Here is a 20,117-nt window from a genome sequence, read left to right as displayed (position 1 = left end):
TTTTCAAAATACACTTAAAGAGAGCTTTCAACATTCACCTTTGCAAAATCTTGTGTTCCAAATTTTTCTCCCTCCTTTCCCCTAGGCCTCCTTCCCAAGACAGCAAGTAATCCAATAAATGTTAAACTTGTGCAATTCTTCTAACCATACTTTTACATTTATCATACATCAAAAAGGAAAAAAGAAAAAGAAAAAAGAAGCAAAAAACAACAGAAAGGTGAAAATACTATGTTGTGATACACACTCACTTTCTATAGTCCTCTTTCTAGATGCAGATGGCTTTCTCTATCCTAAGTCTATTGGAATTGTCCTGAATCACCTCATTGTTGAAAAGAGGCAAGTCTATTAGAGTGGATCATCACATAATCTTGCTGTTGCTGTGCATAATGTTCTCCTGGTTCTACTCATTTCACTTAGCATCAGTTCCTGTAAATCTCTCCAGGCCTTTCTGAAATCATCCTATTGAAGATTGGGATCTTTGTAAACCCTATTTGTTTTACATAATGGCAGCCAATCAAAACAAAATGTTTGCTGAATGTATGAATATATAACCCTTCTAATGCCACAAGAAGCCTGAATCAATTTGGGGAATATTTCTCTGCTTATGGGTTAAGAACTACCACCTGGAATTTTGAATAAGTCTTTGCACTAGAAACCCTATCTGTTCTGTGTAATGACTCAGACAAAAATGAATCCAAGGCAGTTTTATTATCAAAAATCACCAGATAAGAAAACAAAGAAAATCTCTTAAATGACTTAAGTTGTTGTGACTCCCAAATTCACAGTTCTTAAATCTGGGAGTCTTTGGAAGTCATAATATTCACGTTTTGGATCTAATGATTAGACTAGACTAGATTAAGACTGTAACTTTGTACTAAGAAACCAAAGTTTGATAAAGTTGATAGCACTCGTGAAAAGTTCAATAGTAATTTAGAAACAAAAAAGCTAATAAGCTCTGTAGTATATGAATATAATAGAATATTATATTGCAATAGGAAATGATGAACAGGCAGAGTTCAGAAAAACTTGAAAAAACTTGTACCAATAGAGTGAAATAGCAAAACCAAGAAAACAGTGCATATAATGACACTGTGTATACATCAGACATTGTGTGATGACTAACTTTCACTGACTCAGCTCTTCTTAGCAATACAATGATTCAAGACAAGCACAAAGGATTCATGAAGGAAAATGCTATCCATAAATAGATAAAGAACTAATCGACTTTGAATGCAGATCAAAACTTTTTTTTCACTTACTTTATTCTTCCTTTTGTTTTCCCCCCTTTGATCTGTTTCTTCTTTTACAACTGTGACTAATATGGAAATATATTTTACATGATACCATATGTGTATCTATCAAACTGCCTACCATCTTCAGAAAAAGGGAGGGGACAAAGGGACGGAGAAAATTTTGGAACTCAAATTTTGTAAAAATGAATGCTAAAAATTTTCTTAACATGTAACTGGGGGAAAATACCATTTAGAAATAAAAATAATAAAGTAAAATATATTACAAAATTTAAAGCAAAAATAAATAAACAAACAAATAAACGAACAACAGAGTTTAGCCCCTAGCTGTCAAGAATAATGACTTAAAATATGAAACTAGAAAATAATTTCCTCCTCTCTCTCTTTTCTGTCTGTGGTAGGCCACACAATTTGAGTTCAATATTAATCTAGTTTGCCACGTCTACCCCACATAGTCTTCTTAGAGGGAATCTTTTGCCATGTGGTTTGTAGTACTAGCAAAAATGGCTAGTTGTTATCTAAAATCCTGACCTTACTAGCAAAAATGATTTTTCCCTTTTCAGATTTTGCACAATGCTTTTCTGGATATTGACATTTATCACATTTCCCTTAATCACAGTTGTGGACATCTCTACCTATCTCAGGACCCTATTCTGCCATAAGCTTCCCAACAACAGGGTTTGTGTGGGATCTGTCTTTTTTGATCCCCAGTTCTCAGTACATGGTCATATTCATTGCAGATGCCTTAAAAATTTTGTTGAATGAAAAAAAATGTTGAATGTTGTTAAAATGACACTATGGTCTAATGGACTTTTAGCACTCAACTTAATCTTCTTAATTAAAATGCTTATGTAGATGAAGAAAGAAGTTGGTTTTCATTTGATATACTTTCTTTGTGACCTAAGGGTAAAGCATGAACAGGGCTCTCACTCTGATTTAATACTGGAGCCACTTCTCAACTTATATATTTTAAAGAAGGAAGTTCACTTGTAAGGAAAATAAAAACTGAGGCTGTCTCTTGTATCTGAACAAATATGCCTTCAGTTCCATTTCCCTATATTTAAATGCAAATGCCAACTAACCTGGCTATATGTGGCTTTGCTATCCTTAAAGATGAATTTAGTACTGGATTGATCTAACTTCTTGTTGTTTGTTACCCCATTTGAGGTTTTATTGGCAAAGATCTGGAGTGGTTTGCCATTTTCTTTCCCAGCTTGCTTTACAAATAAGGAAACTGAGGCAAGTTTCTGAGTGTCTGCGATTTGAACTTGGGTCTTCCTGATGCCAGGTCCAGCACTTTATATTTTGCACCATCTAGTTGGCCTAATGAACATCTTATACTCCTTGAAATGAAGTTGAGTTACAGTTATTCCAAAAGAATTTAATTCTATAACAGTCTCATGGTATGGAACTGAAGATAGTCTTAAAGCTAATCTATATCTATATCTATATCTATATATCTATATATCTATATCTATCTATCTATCTATCTATCTATCTATCTATCTATCTATCTATCTATCTATCTAAAACCTGGCTAGATGAGGGTTCTAGACAAACATTTCTCTGTAATCTATTTGAAAAATACACTCCACTTAATGTCTTGAAAAAGACATAAGAGAGTAGATAATCCCCTCACTTGGTAACTTTATGATCAAACAAACCAGAAACATTAAAACTTTTTAGAAAAGATAACGTAGACTTTTATGTCTGCTTCATTCACCCACTAGTTTCTTTCATGCTAAACCTCAAGTGGTTTTCTTGGGCAAGAATGATAAGACTCCGGTTGAATCAATTTATTATGACCAGGCTTACGGCCAGAGCTTTTTACAGAGCTCATTCAAACATAATTTTAAAATACCTGCTGTATACAAGGTCCACTGCAGGGCACTAGAGAAGAGACACTCACAACCTGGCTCCTGCCCCACAGGTGCTTATATTCTCCTAAGAAGATACAAGCTAGTCACAGGAGAGCAGAAACAAAGTTATACAAAGTAATTTCAATATAAAGAAAGAATTTTATCAAACTTGGGTAGATCTAGAAAGGCTTTACGTAATAGGTGATCTCTAAACTGTGCTTTGAAGGAAGTTAGAGATTCCAAGAGGTAGAGGTGAGGACAGAATGCATTCCAGGCATGGGGTCAGCCCAGGTAAAGGCAGACAAGTGGCAGGTGGAACGATGTGTCCAGGGACTAGCTAACAGGACTATTTGGCCATAATGAAAACTATGTGAAGTGGAGTAATTATGAAACTAAGATTGAAAAGGTAGATAGAAGCTCTACAATGAAATATTTTAAATGCCAGGGAAAAGATTTTCTATTTTGTCCTAGAGAATATTAAGGATTGCTGAATACTTTTTAATAGGAGTAACATTACAGACAAGTTTGTGTCTGAAGTTAAAGCCATGGGAATGAATGAGTTTGCTAAGGAAGAGATTATAGCCCAAAGGAAAAAAAAAAAAAAAAAAGACAGGGAATTCTCACTTTAAACTGCCAGAAAGATAAGGATTCTGTGAAGGAGGAGCAAAGAGTTTGGATTATAATAGCCTAGATAAACAATCTAAATTCCTCAGGTTAAAAGAGATTACTTGCTTAATTAACCTAACTGCCCATAAACCTTCTTACAAGTAAGCACGAATTGGCAGTCATATAGATAGTTGCATCTATATGATTGATATACAATTTAATAGATATCACACTCAAACTTCCCTCCACCATCATCTCCCAAACCATTCCTATTTGTCTACTACCAAGTTTGACCTTTTACCCTTAATGATTCATTGTTGGGATTAATGGATTTGCAATATTCTAGAACCCCTGTTAAAATGGAAGTACTTATGAGAGTTAATACAATTAACCAACAGTTTAATCAGAGATTAGTTTATCACTAGCTGTCATTTTAGAAAGTAGAGAACAAGTCCCAGGGGGATGATATAAAATTTTTAAATGGAGAAAGTGGAGATAAATATAGAATTTGGGATGCTAAGCAGGAGGGCAGGACTGGGTGTGATAACCTCAGTGAGAGATTTTTAACAATCAAAGGATAGCAAGCAGGACTTTGCTAACTAGAAATTTTCTCAAAGATCAGCCTTGATTGTGAAGTCTAATTTCAGAGCAATTTTATTTAACTACTAAACAAAACTTGATAGGCTCATTTAAAATTTTTAAATCTAAGCAGCTATAGGGAAAAGCAAATTGATCCTTTATGATTAAAATATGGATACATGTATATATGTGCACATATCATTAAACAGATATGTAATATAGCTTTATAAATGTATAAACATACATACAAGTGTTTATCTCCTCTAAATAAGCATCATGTTGTTAAGTGTGTTCAACTCTTTGCTACTCCATTTAGGATTTTCTTTGCAAAGGTACTGAAGTGGTTCACCAATTTCTTTTCCAGTTCATTTTACAGATGAAGAAACTAGTGACCTGTTTAAGGTCATATAGCTAGTAAGTATCTGAGGTTGGATTTTAACTCAGGGTTTTCTGACTCCAGGTTCAGATGTCTCTAAATAAGCATACTCTTAATAGTAATATGACCAGCAATTATAAGCCACAATTTTCCACAATTTGTAAATAAGTAATTATATTTGTTTTGCATATATTATAAACACACATACACATATATGTATATATACATATATATTTTGGTTATATAAAATTACTTCAAAATATTTGAGCACTTTATTGTATTATACTCATTATAACAAAATTGTAACAGTATATATTGAGAAAAGGCTATGATTTCAGGAAGGGTCCATTGAAATGAATCATATAAATTGATTCTAAAAAAAACAATGAGAAAATAAAAATCCAATATGGAGAATTAAGTAGGAAAAATTCAATAGAATTTATATATATATATGCACACATATATTCCTTTTTTAGGAATACATCTATCTCTGTGTGTATACACATATGTATATCATATATCTTTCTGCATATGGATATTCCCTTTCATGTTAGCTAGTCAGAAAAGAAAGCTGAAGAGCAATTTTATATACTAAATTAGCCTATAAACAAGTACAATAATCATCCTTAATTCTTGCTTCTGAAAACAGAAAATTCCAATAAATTGTGGTATCATAATAGCTAATAGTAGCTATCATTTATAAAGTGCTGTCAAATTCACACAAAGTGCCTTACTAAATTTATCTCATTTGAGCCTTACAACAATCCTGAGAAGAAGGTTTTATTATTATCTTTATTTTATAGATGAAGAAACTGAAGCAAAAAAAAAAAAAAAAAGATTGTCACTTGCCCAGCATGATACAACTAGTAAGTTTTTGAGGCTGGATGGACACACACACACACACACACACACACACACACACACACACATTCACAGGTTTAAACATATGTGCATAGATGTATGTGGATAAGAATATATATCAGATATAGAAACATTTCTAAATGCTGGTCTAATTAATAATAGAGTAGCCCCGATACCTCCACTTTGCTTTGTACTTCTACTTTGCTTTGTACTTCTATATGTAGTAATCATGAAATATTGTACATTATGTTTAGTTATATTTGTATTTATCTCCCTGGAGGAGGGTATAAACCACATCTCATCTAAACTCTATATCATCTAAAATACAGATATATTTTCTTGCACAAAGCAGAGCCTTAATAAATTTTATTGATGAATCTCCTGCCCCTAAGAACTTAAAAACCCCCAAACTATCAATGCCACAGATTATAGGCTAGATTATAGGATCTAGAGTTTGAAGAACCTTAGAGATAATTTAGTTCAAATCTCTCATTTTGCAGCTGAGTGAAAAGGAGGTTTTGAAAAGTTATTTGCCCAAGGAAACAAGCTTAATAAATAGCAGAGCTAGGATTTGAAATCATCTCATTTGATTCCAAGGTTAGGACTCTTTCTACCATATAATGTGTTGTGCCACAGTTTCCTTTGATTATTCTACCTAGTTTCCCTGAATTGTTCTGGCTGGTTGAACATCCCCCCTCCTAATCATCATGATTCAGATAAGGAGAAAGACCTTCTATCTTAGACATCATGACCCCAGACCTTCCCTACTTATCAGAATGTTCGGTGCCTCCCCGCATTCTGTCATTGTTCTTCTTGATCCCAATTTATCAGAATGTCCAGTGCCTCCCCACACCCAGTCAGAACCTGATTGATAGTCCATCCCACTCTCAGTGCTCTGACTCCGCCTGCCTCTCTCTATCCCTTGGTAGCTTGGAGCCACATGCATATATACTTCATGGGAAAGACACATTAGACACTGGATGCTTTGGACATCAGCCCTGAAGGCAACATGCCCCCAGCACAATCTCTCCCTCTCAGAAATCCAAATAAAAAATTTAAAACTCTCTAATCTCTATCTTGCCTCAGTTTCTCCAGCATTATATATGCTTCAAGATGACAATTTATATATGACTATCCATTGAGAAGTCCTTAATTTTGAACCGTGATTATTCCAAGTACATCAAATCCCTCCTCCCCCCCCCCCCACCAAAACCACTGCAATTACATTCCAAGAAAAAAAATTTACCATCTATTCTACGGATGAAGATTGCATATATTCTTTCAACTTTTGAACATTTGATGCTGCTTACAAATGAAGCTACCTATCTCAGCCTCTTAAAGTTGCATGTAAATGTCAAGCTTTGTCCAGAAACCCTGAGAGTCTTCCTCTACCAGATTCATTTATTCGTTTATTTAGATTTTTTTTTTTTGGACTAGGTGGAAGAGGAAATTGCTCAATTGTTACTTAGCCTTAATCACTGAATGGGTGTTGCTTCAGTCAAACTGAGGCCTCCTGAAGGCTTTGCCTTAAAAAAGCCAAGGTGTCTCACTTCATCCAGGGTTATCTCCAATTGTCTTAATCTATATCCTGGACCCAGATGACTTTGAAGGAGAAAGTGAGGAAGGTGACCTTGCACAGTTATGGCATCATCTCCCTGATGTCATGAAGTAAGAGCAACAACAACAGCATGTAAATGTAAACAATTCACTTCTGTCCGCCAAAGCCAGAGTAGGAGGAATGGAGATTTGATCCAGTGCAATGAATTGAGAGGTTGCCAGCAAAGAGAGCATTTCCTCTCTTCTGTTTTACCACCAAGGCAGCAGCAGTAGTGATTTTATCCCAGCATTACTTCCTCCTCCCTTCAGCATCTTCTCATCACTCTATTTCCAAGTGTTTGAAGGACACTTCCCAATCCCTTTGTTCCCTTTCTTGGCACAGAAATTGCTAGTTTTAGCTCTTCTCTTCTTTTTTCTCTGCTCTTCTCTGCCATCATAGAGCATCTCATAGTTATATCAGATTTCAGAAAAGATTTCTCTCTTTTTCTCTAGAGGAGTTATCAATTACCAGGGTATGAAACTTCCTTCCCTCAGGTAATCCAGCTTTCATAATTCTTCCACAATTAAAAAAAAAATCTGAAGCTAGAAACTCAACTTCAATAACTATTCTCCCTTTACATGTAAACAATTCAATTCAATTCCACTAATATAAATTAATAATTTACCACATACAAAAGGACAGAGCTCAAACCCTGGCTTATCGGACACAATATTCTGAAGGGAACAGAACAGAGTGAAGAGAAATATGTCCTGTAAACTGCTTCATGTTCTTATGTTTGTCATTTTTCCACCAGAAATTTTCCACCAGACTTTAAACTGAACTTAACAGTAAATTATGACTGCTTTTTTAAGCTTTTTATAAAATGAACTGGAAAAAGAAGGCAATCCAATTTGAATTAATAACAATTCCATGGAAAGTATGGCTATAATTGTACCATTTTGTACAATCATTATAGGACCCAGTACAGGGCAAATAAATAAATGCATGGTTCTAGCAGAGGAATTTTGAGGGTTAAGAAAAGTCAAGTTAATTTCAACTAACTGGAAGTGTTTCCTATTGTCTGGTTTCCCATACATGGAATGTGGAGAAAAATATCATATTTTGGTATCAATTTGAATGTGTGTATTTCTAAAGATTTTAGTGTTTTCTACTCTAACAATAAATTGTTATATTGGCCAGTTAGAGCATATATTCAAAATAAGACCAGATGAATGAGTGAAACTATTCACTCATTCATAAATTTAACAACCATTAATTAATTTCCTATTATGTGTACATTTCTATGCTAGGTACTGAGGAAGATACAGAAATAATTATGCTCTATCCTGAGCATAATTTCTTGGAAGCTACATCAGCATAGTGGGGTATAAAAGCTACTATGCCATTCATGTATTATTATTTTATTCAAAATAGCAATGTAATTTAAAACATTATTCCCTAGCTTCCTTAGAGAATTTATTTTAAAATAAAGAATAATATGAATCTGAATTATTAAAAATCTTTAAAGGCCCTTACTCTTCAAATGAAAGTCTTAACTATTAGGAAAATGAGACTTACTTATAAGAAAAGTCTATAACTTACCATTATTGTCTAAAATGTTTCCACCCTAACCACATTTCTACATATCTGAGCATTGACCTAAACCATTCATCTGCCAATATTTGCTTACTTATAAGAAAAGTCTATGATTTACCACTATTGTCTAAGATACTTCTACCCTAACTACATTTCTACATATCTGAGTATTGACCTCTAGACCATTCATCTGCCAATATTTGTGGTAAATTAAGTCATGTTGCCATAGTTCATCCACTGACTCCAACTTGTTTCTCTTAGAAATACTCTTTCTTTGTTTTCTTTTCTCATTTTTGGTGGTGTGTCTACTTTTATTCCAGAGTTTTGTTGCTCAATAATCTAATGAGAGTTTTTGGGATGCTAAAGAATGATTTAATGCATAGTTCCTGGCTCAGGTACTGGTTATGTACAGTGGCAGTGAAGTTCCACAATATTATGGACAGAAAAGGAGAGGGACACTTTAGAAACCACTTCCTAAAGATTAGAACTATCTGAAAGGTAATATTATCACCATTCAAAAGAAAATAAAATAACAAAATGAGAATGAGATTAATTTTCTTTTGGGTATGTGTGTAGCAGAGCTTACTATTATTTAATAGTTATCTTAGTTCATTCTGATACAAAGTACCAACTGATACTTTCCAAAGGAAATGAAAGTCTGATTTGTCATTTTTTTCATCTCACATTTACAATGCATGTACTATATCTGTAGTCTTATTTTGAAACACATAAAAAGCCAGTCTAATTTTTCAAAACTTCATTAACAAAACCCTATATAATTAAACAGCATAGTGACTCATTTTAAGAAGCCAATGTGAAATAACAACTCCTCCCAGGGCTGAGAAACAGCAAACCAACTACATAAGTGCTGAAGAATCACAGGAAGTAAAGCATATCTTTGCTTATTTTAAGAGAGAATTTAGAAAAGTTAGTGTGTGTATGTTTGGATGTGTATGGGTTGGGAGGGAGAGTTCTCTGAAAAGTAAGGAATTCTCTCATTCGTGGCACTATAAACTCTCTTTCATTCCATAAAAAGTTTTGTGAAGGAACCGCTTCAAGGCCACAACAGTTTCCTGTTAACTTCCTGTCCCATTGCCATTCTCGGTCAAGACAGAACAAGCCATGGAAAAGATACATAGCCTAGTAGGAAGTTCAAGAAATAATCAATAGAATGGCCTCTTTACATAAATTATCAGAAAGCTTAGTCTCCCGAATGTTTTAAAGCATATTTGAAATAACTTTGTTAATGAAGTATTTAAGGAGAATATAATACGAATAGTCTATTAATAAGTCTTTATCTGACTGAGTCATTTTTATGTGGCCTTTTAAATAAAGATAAGTACAACACAAGCCCAACCCTCTCCATCACCTCAGAAATAAATATCTATTGAAATTAGTGCTTTCTGAAATCCCACAGTGTTTCCTTCTGCATAGAATAAAGTTGAAAGAACACTATTTTTCCAGACTCGAAATCTGAGTGCTAAAAGTGCTTTTTCTCTTGCGGTACATATCGTCCAATGGACCAGTATATTTCCTCCTCCCAGATACCTAAGTGACACCCAGTGATCACCTCTCTCCAGAAACCCATCAGGGCTGAGAGTTTTCGATTTCTTGTCCTGTGGGGTACTATTATCAGAGAGAACTAACGATAAGGAGGGAGGGAGAGAAACTAACCGAGAACTGAAATCGCTGCCCTTTTCGCTCTGTCTTCTCAGGCGCTGCTCCAAGTTGGGTGCGAGGGGGAAACCTGTTGCCTAGAAAGTGCTTCTCCGGCTGCTCTTTTGGCACTTCTGGGTTCTGCTGGGCTCGTCAGGCCCTCTGCCGGACTAGTGACTGGCGCCAGGCGAGGTGCCACAGCTGGGCTCCAGGACAGGACCCCCACGCCCCCAGCCTTCCCGCGAGACCCTGGTTCGTCAAAGCTGGAAAGGACTAGGTGGAGTGCGCTTGCTGGGATGGGACGGCGGCGTCCCTAGAGTCCCATTAAAGACTAGGAGAAGCCAATCTCGGGCTAGTTTCTCCTCCCCTTTCTTTCTTCTTCTTTTTTTGGGGGTGGGAGTGAGGTGGGGATGAGGTAGGGTGAGGTTTCCACTCGCCCCCAGATCAGCAGATCAGCCACGGGCTGAAGGGAGGAAAAGAGAAGAACCGCATAATGTTCCTATTTCCACAGGGACCTCTCGATCTAGACAAGAGGAGAGAGGATAGGGGAGACCAGACAGGTCGGGAGGAGGACCGAGAGTGACGAGGGCGGTGGAGGGGCGTGTTTCTGTGGGTATCTGAGTAAGGGTTTCCTTCAGCACGCCGGGACTTCTCTAGGGGTTGGTGGAAGCACAGTGGACTTTCCCAGGCCTCGTGGGATCTCCGAGGCGCGGGGTGAGGGTTGGGTGTCCTGATCATTTCCCAGCAGCCGAAGAAACCCACAGAGGTGTGAGTAGCAGCCGCGTAGGTGGGGACAGCAAAGAGTCAGCCCCTCGCAGGGTCCTGCAGAGGGCGCGGTGAGTTTGGCATTTGCTTCAAGATAAGCTTGGCTGGGGTCCTAGGTGGATGAGGGGTCCAGTCGACTACTCAAAAATAACTACCTGCAGCCTAGCTTTTAAGGAAAGTGCTTTCTGATTCCTAGCTCTCTTCACATTTCCCGGCCCACGAAATTATCAGGTTTTTGTCCTCTGCCTCTGCATTGTTGGTCAATTCACACAAAATTTTGTTAATTTCATAGGCATAAAATATTTAACAACTGGATGTCTGGGAAAAAATGTTCGCAAGACACACTTAGAAGATGAACTGGTATTGTTAACGTTTTCATCACTTTCTTAAGTCTAGACAATCAACAAAACAATAAATCAAGTCCTTTTTTGTAGCGATTTCTGAGGTGTAATTGCTTGCAACAAAAATTTAATAATAGAGGCGGGAGGAATCTCCACTGCAATCTCGTTTGAGAATATCTCTAAAGTCCCTTCCAGCTTTAGAACTAGGATCTTTTGAATCTAGCACAACAGCCTTTTTTTTCCCTTTGAGGCAATTGGGGTTAAGTGACTTGCCTAGACTCACGTAGCTAGGAAGTGTTAAGTGCCTGAGGTCAAATTTGAACTCAGGTCTTCCTGACTCTTCAGGGCTGGTACTCTATACACTCTGCCATAAGCTACTCCAACATCCTTTATTTTACAGAGAAAAAAGCGGGATCTAGAAAAATTAAGTAATTTGCCTAGAGGTCACATAGCTAGTGAATAGCACAGTTTGAAGTCGAAACTAGTCAAGTCTCATCATTCCAAATACAGTGAACTTTCCACTACATCTTGTTGCTGCTGATAGGAGTTGTACAGTGTTTACTTCCTGCATGCTCACCCCCTAACCAATTGAAAAGAATTAGAGAGATGAAAATGAATGTTATTTTTTGGGGAAAGTGGCTGGATAAGAAAAGACATTCAGAAGAAAATGGGCTTGATTCGGAAAGAAAATGGGTATGAGAGATGGATATAGCGAAAAAAGCAAATAAATCTGAGGACTATAGAGAGAGATCTTCCTCTGAGACTAGCAGTTGTGTGACTATAAACAAATTGCTTAACAACTCTAGAACTCAGGTTTTTCCTTAATAAAAATTGGTTTAGTAATATCTATAGTACTTTTCTGACATCTGACAATAGAGATAATGAATCTAAAGTACTATGTAACTCAAAGTCCTATAGAATTGTTGGCTGTTTATGTATTTTTGACATACATAGCCATATCTGATTGCTAACTACTTGTAAATGTAATACCCCATGAGCTACCTTTTAATTTAGATAAATAGGTTGGATGCCTTACAGAGTAGTTACTATCTGGGATTAAAGGGTCCTTATTCCTAAATCTCGTTTTCAAGCCACAACCAATGCATATACCTTTAACATTAAGGATGATGATGATAATCGCTAACATTTATATAGAACTTTTTATAAATGGTAGTTATTATTGTAATGATGTGCTAAATGCCTTACAATTATTAGCTTATGTGAGTCTTACAATAACCGTGGGAAGTAAGTACTATTATTACTCCATTTTACAATTGAGGAAACAGAGGCAAAGAGTGATTAAGTGATTTGCCCAATATCACAGAGCTAGTAAATGACTGAGGCTGGATTTAGACTGTTATTGGAAAGGTGAAAGAAGGAAAGAGAGGAAAAAAAGACAGAAAGTGAGGAGAGGAGAATTAGAACTCTATTCTCTAGCAAAATGTGATCTTTGCATATGTGCTTTTTTGCTCTTCAGAAATTTTAATTTTTGTATTAGCATTCAATTAATTCAACATATATCCCTCATTTTTCCCAATGTGTTCTGTCTCCAAAGAGGTTTGCCCTCCTTGTCCATCTTTATCTGAGCTTAATTATCAAGTTCCCCTTGGGATATGAAACTGTGATGAAGTACTTAGACTATCGACCAACAGAGCAGATATTGCCTTGTTCTGGTATGTCCAGATAAGATAAATATAAAAGAGAAAATGATTCAAGAGTCTAAAATCCATTCCAGAAATAATAGGCAATTTCTAATAACTAAAAATAGTAATGGATAATATTTACAGAGCATTTTAAGGAATGCAAAGTGACTCACATATTATTTCATTTACAATTCAAAACAATCCTGTGAGGTAAATATTCTCATTGTCTCCATTTTAAAGATGAGGGAGCTGAGACTGAGACAAATTATGTGGTTTGCTCCAAGTCACAGCTAATAAGTGTCTGAGGAGGGATTTCATACTCAGGTTTTGCAGCCTCAATGTCCAATGCTCTATTATACACCCAACTGTTTAAGTGATTTCTGTGGCATGATGGCAAGAAAAAGGTGAAAATCCCATTATTTTTCCATTAAATGCAATGCATTTAATGGGCTACTGACAATCAGTAAAACGAGTCAATAAGCTTCTTTTTACAGGCCTTAGGAAACAAATTTTATCAAAGGAAACAACAGGTACACATGTGAAAATATAGACAATAACCTATAAATAAATACAAGATAATGTCAGTGGAAGACATGAAGCTCTTATCAACAAAGGCTTGACATAAAAGTCCCCTCTTGAAGAAGCTTGGAAGGGGACCAGGAATTCTTAAAGGCAGAGATATGATGGAAGTGAATTTCAAGCTTGGAGATAGCTTGTACAAAGGCAAAGAAAGGAGAGGTGGATTTTCTTGTGTGAACAAGGTCAATTTGGCTGGACCAATAAGGGTGTGAAGGGAAGCAATTTATAAAAAGCCTGGAAATGTAGAGTGGAGTCAGACTGAGTTTTTAATTTGATCCTCGATATAATAGGGAGCCATGATGGCTTATTGAGCTTCAGAACATGATTTTGGCAGTTGCATGGAGCTTAGATGGTTTAGAAAGAGAAGAAACTTGAGTTAAAAAGACCAATTAAGAAACCGTATAAAAATAATCCAAGCAAATGATTAGGTAGCAGTCATGTAAGAAGGGGATAGATGCAAGAGATGTGGAATATGAGCTACAAGACTTGGCAATTGATTGGAGAGGTGGAAGTTAGGAAAGTAAAGCAGCTACTAGCTTCTTCAGGACTTAGATTCAAGTTTTTAAAGTTTTATTTATGACTAATTTGTATCATGATATTCATATGTCTTTGCTGGTCAACAAACATAATCAACCTTAGTGACTCACCTCCAGGATCAAATATAAAACCCTTTATGACCTGCCCCCCATCCTCCAACTTTCCAGTCTTCTGATACCCTCCATCTCCCCTTTGTACTTTGCCATCTAGTGACAAGGGCAAGCTTGGTTTTCCTAGTATAAGACATTTCATTACCCACCTCTGGACATTTTTGCTGGCTCTCCCCCAATGACTAAAATAACTTCCTTCCTCATTCTGCTTTCTGACTTTCCTAGCTCCCTTCAAGTCCAGGTTAAAATCCCTTCTGCAGGAAGCCTTTTCCAAACCCCCTTAATTCCAGTACCTTCCTTCTCTTGATTGATTTGTATTTATTTTGTATATAATTTGTCACTAGATAATTTGATTGTTGTCTCCTGCATTAAACTCTGAGCTTCTGAAGAGCAGGGACTGTCCTTTGCCTTTCTTTGTACTTCTCATACTTAGCACAGTTCCTGGCAAATAGTAAGTGCTTAAAAGTACTTACCGATTCATAATCCTATATATACATACATATATATATACATACATGTATATATATATTATATATATATATATATATCAATGTTGTTGATTTGTAGTTTTAGCATTCATTTACTTATCCATGTAATAAGTTTTTATTATGTGCCTAGTGTGTACAAGATAGTGTGTTTGGTGCTGAAATTGCTGAAGGTGCTGAAGATTAGGAAGATTTACTGGCTATGTGGACCTGGGTACATGACCCAGCCTTTCAAATCTGCAATTTCCTACTCTGAAAATGGGAATAGTAATAATGCCTAATTTACAAAGCTTCAGGAGGATCAAATGCAATCAATGTAAAGTGCTTTGTAAATATCAGAGTACTATATAAACTGAACTCTTCTTATTATATGTGACTAATTCCTTCTCTTTAATCTCCCATCAGAGCTATTATGAGGTATTAATTGTGTCATCTAAATTAGATTCATTGAGTTAGGGTGTGGAAGGAGATATTTGGTATGACTACACCCACTCCTGTGTGGGGTTTGAAATGTGCTAAAGAAAGCAGTCTTGGTAGAGCAGGATGAGGTATTTTAAATGGGTGTGAACTGCCTTGGAGAAGACAGTAAATCAGGTATTGACTATATGGAGGGGAGGAGGACGTATAGTTACTCCGTAATTTGCTCCGTAGTTGGCAGTAACAAAGATGTGAATAGGGTAGAATAGGTACTAGTATCAGTCAGCAACCTTCTTTTCTCAGGTCAACATTTCTTTTTCTTCTCTTCTTCTACATTTTCCTTCTCCTCTAAGTTTAATCCTTGCCTTTGCTAATAAAAACACACCACCATAACTTTCCACCATTCTTATAATATTGTCACATACTGCTTTAAACTATAGTTTATTGTACAAGCAATGGGAATTGCTAAAATAGTTTGTAGAATCTTTTCCCATGGTGATCTTTAAAGATGAAAGATAACTTTGGAATGGGACAATTTAAATTGAGGCCTGTTTTGAGGCAAGAAAGTCCTATGATTATATATGTTAGGGGGAACTTCCTGTTTGAGGAAAGTTTTTGGATGTATACAGCTAGCCACATTCTCTTCAGGTTGTGATCTTAGAGAGTTGCATAGGGCACTTAAAAGTTAAGGTGTTGTCTGAGGACATATAGACCAGAATGTGTCAGATGCATGACCTGGACCCAAGTTTTTTTTTATTTTTTTTATTTTTTCTTTTATTTTTGCTGAGGCAATTGGGGTTAAATGACTTGCCCAGGATCACACAGCTAGGAAGTGTTAAGTGTCTAAGCCAGATTTGAACTCATGTCCTCCTGACTTCAGGATTGGTGTTCTATCCACTGTGCCATCTAGCAGCCCCTAATTTTTTCACCCAAGTCTTCTTGACTTTGTAGTGGACTTGCTGAACCAAAAAGGACTCTGTAAGTTTCTCATGAGAACCTAAACTTAGCCTCATACATTAGCAGTAACAAGCATGATCATAGAATGACATTGCCTATTTCTGTTTTTCTATCTGCTTGGGCATCACACCTGTGAGGTGCTTCTACAGATAAGATCAGTTATCTTTCCCAAAAAATACAGACCTGGAAAGTCCCCTTAAGCCCATTCCTACCATTGTAAACATTCTAAACCCATGCATGCATCCTGTTATTCCCACCATTGTATAGATCCCAAGCCCATTCCCATCATCGTCTGAATCCAGTTACTGCTTTAGGCTGTGAGAAATAAAATTTTTTGTATAACAGCTGTCTGATGACCTAACTGCATTCTGTATCACCTGCTTGCTTTGCTAGATACAGTCCTATATAAATGCTGTTCCTTAGTCACTCTGGACCGAATTGATTTGAACAATAATCCTATTGGTCAGTTAGTTTGTTAAACTCCTAAAAGTTTATATTTAAAAGATTAAAAACCAATCTATGTCTTGTCTCAGATTCTCTGGCCTTACAAGTCTCTTTCAGAACACCATAATGAATATTTTACAAAATGAATTATGGAGGTCCTAATAGAGCACTAGGCCTAGAATTGGGAAGACCTGAGTTCAAATCTGGCCTCTGACATTTATAGCTGTGTGATTTAAGGCAAGTCTTTTTACCTGTTTACCTCAGTTTCCTCATCTATAAAATGAGCTGGAGAAAATAGGAAAAGCACTTCAGTGTCTTTGCCAAGAAAAGCACAAATGGCTTATGGAGAGACAGACATGATTGAAATAAATGAACAACATTAATAACAAGTAAAAGGGATATTGGAACTATTAATATCCTATTCCCTCTAATCATCACTGGACTCATCCTTGTAGCTTCATATCCACTAAACCCATACCTGAAACTTTTCCAGAGCAGAACTTTCCAGAGTTTACACTTTATTGACAATACTCTCAAAATTTCAGAATCACATTTTCACTTTGATGAAGAATCAGAGTAAAACTTTACAGCTGTTCTCTGAAGACCAGCATAGTTAAGATCATAGAAAAAAGAAAAAGACCCACATCTGCAAAAATGTTTGTAGCAGCCCTTTTTGTAGTTTTTGGAAACTGAATGGATTGCCCATCAATTGGAGAATGGCTGAATAAGTTATGACATATGAATGTAATGGAATATTATTATTCTATAAGAAATGATCAGGAGGATAATTTCAGAAAGTCCTGGAGAGACTTACATGAATTGATGCTGTGTGTAGTTTCTTTCCACTTAAATCCTTAAGAATGCAATTTTAAGTATATTAAAATAAGGAAAAATAAGGAAGCACAGAATAAAGTGAGAGGAAACTAAACCTAAAGCACTCTCTTTCCCTTTTGATTGAATGTTTTCTTCTGTTTTATACAAGAGACATAGTAAGAAGTCACTAGATCCATTTAATACTCTATAACAATGGATAGTTAAAACTTATTCCTTTAACAACTTTAGCTTCTCTCCTAGTAACAGATGAATGACATCTTTGATTTCAATTCTTTCCAAACATTGTAAGAAGTAATTATCTAGATGAACAATATTCGATCACTCATTTATTTTAATCCATTGACAAATACTTATTGAGACAAAAAACAACCAAGGGACCTGACAGCCTGTGATAGGTAAATATATCTAGTAGGATCTTTATTTTGGGGTTAATAATTCAACAACCACATCTATGTGGACCTCAATTTTTTCATCTCTCAAATGAGTGGTTTAGACTAAGTGATCTCTCTAGGCTCCAGTTATAAACTAGAGGGACTTTTACTATCATTTGTGAAACTCTAGTTTCCTTTCCTAGTAATCCACATTCTTGTTTTTTTTTTTCTATTTGTGCCAATCCCTAGAATTTCAGAAGGGTTTTGAGGGTTAGCTTGCAGATATGACATGTTATGATCATACTTAGGTAGTGTTTTGCAAATAGTTTACCCTGAATTGTCCTCTGAGGTAAGTAATACAAGTATGATTGTCCCCATTTCACGGATGTATAAGAATGTATTATTCTGTCTTTACAGAGGATTCCTGATGGTGTCCAGATGGCTGATTCTCTTTGACTGATCTTTGCCCTGAAGATTGCCCCTCTCTTCCCTATTCCTAAGGAATGTAAGGCCAGTATATAACATGAGCTTCTGGAAGGCAGCCCCAAGAGAGGGGTATAAAATCTCATAGTAGAAAGCAGAGTGGACCAACAAGAAGGTGGGACCAGTATGGAAGCAGGAACTCCACCAGGGAAGGAAAAATACAGAAATCATCCACCATTACTATCATATCACTATTGAGAGAATAAGTACCAGTTACCTTGTGCTAATTTTGCTCTCACTCCCAGAATCTTATATAGAGTTATTGGTATTAAATATGTTTCTTCAAGACTGTATACCGAACATGTTTTTTAACAACCTTTATAACATTCAGAAAAAAATTGTTGGTGTGTCAGAGATGAATTCATCTCTTTACATAGTATCTCCATCCAAATTATTATGTGTAGGAATTAAATGAAAATTTAAGAAGGAATTGAGTTTCAGTTATTATGTAATTCTTAAGAGTTCTTCTGTTATTCTGTAATTCTTAAGAGTGTAAAATTAAGTGACACAGTGGATAAAGTGGAGGCATGGATGCAAGGAGACCTAAGTTCAAATCTTGCCTCAGATATGTACTGGCTTTCTGATGTTTGGGCAACTTAATAATCTCTCTCAACTTCAGTTTCCTCAGCTGTAAAGTGAGGGTGCTGGATTCCATGCCTTCTATTGTCCCTTTTAGCTCTAAGTCTATACTCTTTCAAGGTTTAACATTTTATGGGTTTTAAGAATACCTATTGATTCTCTGTGGCTGGCTTTATTTTATTAGACAAAAACATGTCATTTTCATATATAGTATATTTTGTTTTGTTTTTCTATACTTGAAAACTTCTTATACTTCCAGTATAGTTGTTACCAAACTTTGAGGACTTTTTATGAGGCAAAGCACATTTGTAACACCCTAGCAATGAAATAATCCAATAGAAACCAGAGAATGACAGAATTCATTTTTCTTCTCAAGAATTAAGGAAGTTCTAATATTAATATTTTCTTTTATTTGAGAAAAAGAAACATTATAGACTACTCTATAAAGAAGTCACTCCTTTTTAAGAATAGTATAAAGGGAAAAAAAAGAATAGTATAAAGGAGATGATTAAAACAAAACAAAAGCATAGGTTAGTGGCAACTGAAAAAAAATGGGAGAGAGAAAAAGAAAGAGAAGGAAGCATGTCCTTTTCAAACCAATGATCAATCAAAAGAGTCATTGCCACTGGATGGAATCAGACCTATGACCAGAGTTCATTTCGAGCATTCTAGCTTTCTAGAACTAGAATATATGAACAAGTATATGGACAAATCATCTATTCTTTTAGAACCTTCACCCATAAAAAAGGGATAATCAACTCTAGACCAATCACCTCTCAAGACTATTGTGAGGTACAGATGAAGGTAATGTAAGAAAGATGCTTTGCAGACTCTAAAAGACTATATATTGGACCCCCCCTTATAGTGAGTACATGGCAAGATGAGAACAAAAGGCATCAATGGAACGATTGTATTTAGCATTGTTGGAAATAATGATGGGATCTCAGATAGATTGGAATACTGGAGTACAAATGTCACTTGTTATTGTTGCTGTTAATATTAGTAATAGTTATAATATAATAATGATGATGATAAGTCCTTGGGAACTGCTTATGCTCCATGGAGGTAGGAACTGTGTTGAATCATGCCTTATCTTCTCCTAGTATCTAGCACAGTGCTCTGCACAGAAGAGATCCTTGGTAAATATTTGTTGAATTGAATTGAATAAAATCTAATCCTGAGAGAAAATTGAGAGAAATAGAACCAATAAATCATTTGGAAAGACATCTATTCCTGGTAGTTTAGTAAAGTT

General features: G+C 35.9%; 1 protein-coding gene and 1 long non-coding RNA gene across 3 annotated transcripts in view; one reads left to right on the top strand and one right to left on the bottom strand.

Annotated features, from left to right (window-relative positions):
* The window catches only part of STX11 (syntaxin 11), a 53,171-nt gene that overhangs the window by 31,026 nt on the left and 2,028 nt on the right, over nucleotides 1–20,117 (bottom strand). The window contains exon 1 of one of the 2 annotated variants that reach the window (XM_051997899.1): nucleotides 10,339–10,835. The exons of the other annotated variant lie outside the window; for it this stretch is intronic. The gene's annotated coding sequence lies outside the window, so the exon portion shown is untranslated. Of the gene's footprint in view, nucleotides 1–10,338; nucleotides 10,836–20,117 lie in introns of those variants that run through there. 2 annotated transcript variants of the gene reach the window in all.
* Nucleotides 10,991–18,579, top strand: LOC127562293 (uncharacterized). Its single transcript, XR_007953648.1, has 2 exons — nucleotides 10,991–11,156; nucleotides 18,221–18,579. It is a non-coding gene; the product is annotated as an uncharacterized LOC127562293 (long non-coding RNA).

This window comes from Antechinus flavipes, chromosome 4, assembly GCF_016432865.1.
Source record: "Antechinus flavipes isolate AdamAnt ecotype Samford, QLD, Australia chromosome 4, AdamAnt_v2, whole genome shotgun sequence".
Taxonomy (NCBI): Eukaryota; Metazoa; Chordata; class Mammalia; order Dasyuromorphia; family Dasyuridae; genus Antechinus; species Antechinus flavipes.
The sequence above is the reverse complement of the archived record's forward strand: the minus strand, read 5'-3'. Positions and strand labels throughout refer to the sequence as shown.